Raw genomic sequence first — 1,269 nt, forward strand, 5'->3', positions numbered from 1 at the left:
GCTCTTTGATCTTCATCAGTAAATATTTTAAATCCTCTTCACTTTCAGCAAGCAAGGTTGTATCATCTGCATTTCCCAGGTTGTTAATGAGTTTTCCTCCAATCCTGATGCCAGGTTTTTCTTCATACCAGCCAGCTTTTCAGATTATTTGCTCAGCATACAGGTTGAATAAGTATGGTGAAAGAACACAACCTGTCGCACACCTTTCTTAATTTTAAACCATCCTTTCAGTGTTCCCATGTTCTGTTTGAACAACTGCTTCTGTCCATGTACAGATTCCTCATGTGCACAATTAAGTGTTCCAGAATACTCATATTTCACAATGTTGTCCATAGCTTGTCATGACCCACACAATTGAAAGCCTTTGTGTAGTCAATAAAGCACAGGTAAACATCTTTCTGGTATTCTCTGCTTTCAGCCAAGATCCACCGGACATCAGCAATGATATCCCTCATTCCATAGCCTCTTCTGAATCCGGCTTGAACCTCTGGAAGTTCTGTGTCAATGTATGATTGTAGCCATTTCTGTATTACCTTTAGTAAAGCTTTACTTGCATGGGATATAAAAGATATTGTCTGATGATTTTCGCATTCGTTGGATCACCTCTCTGTGGAATGGGCACAAATACGGATCTCGTCCAATCAGTCGGCAATATAGTTGTCTTCCAAATTTCTTGGAATAAATGAATGAGTGCCTCCAGTGCCACCTCACTTTCTTGAAATATTTCAATTTTTATTCCATCAATTCCTGGTGACTTGTTCTTTGCCAACTCCTTCAATGCACCTTGGGCTTCCTCCTTCAGTATCATTGGCTCTTGAAACGGCTGAACATCAATCATTTCCTTTGGTACAGTGACTCTGTGTATTCCTTCCATCCTCTTTTGATCCTTTCTGCATCATTCAACAATTTTCCCAGAGACTCCTTCAATAACAAAAGTCTAGGCTTGAATTTTTTTCTTCAGTTCCCCCAGCTTGAGAAATGCTGTGTGTTCTTCCTTTTTGGTTTTCTGATTCCATATCTTTGCACATTTTGTTGTAATATTTGACTTTGTCTTCTTGAGCTGACCTTTGAAACTTTCTGTTCAGCTCTTGTACCTCCTCATTTCTTCCATTTGCTTTAGCAACTCCTTGCTGGAGAGCAAGTTTCAGTGTCTCTTCTAACATTCATTTTGATTTTTTCCTTCTTCCTTGTCTTCTTAATGACTTTTTGCTTTCTTCATGTATGATGTTCTTGATGTCATCCCACAATTCTTCTGGTCTTCGGTCTTTA

This window comes from Chrysochloris asiatica, unplaced genomic scaffold (assembly GCF_000296735.1).
Source record: "Chrysochloris asiatica unplaced genomic scaffold, ChrAsi1.0 scaffold00056, whole genome shotgun sequence".
NCBI lineage: Eukaryota > Metazoa > Chordata > Mammalia > Afrosoricida > Chrysochloridae > Chrysochloris > Chrysochloris asiatica.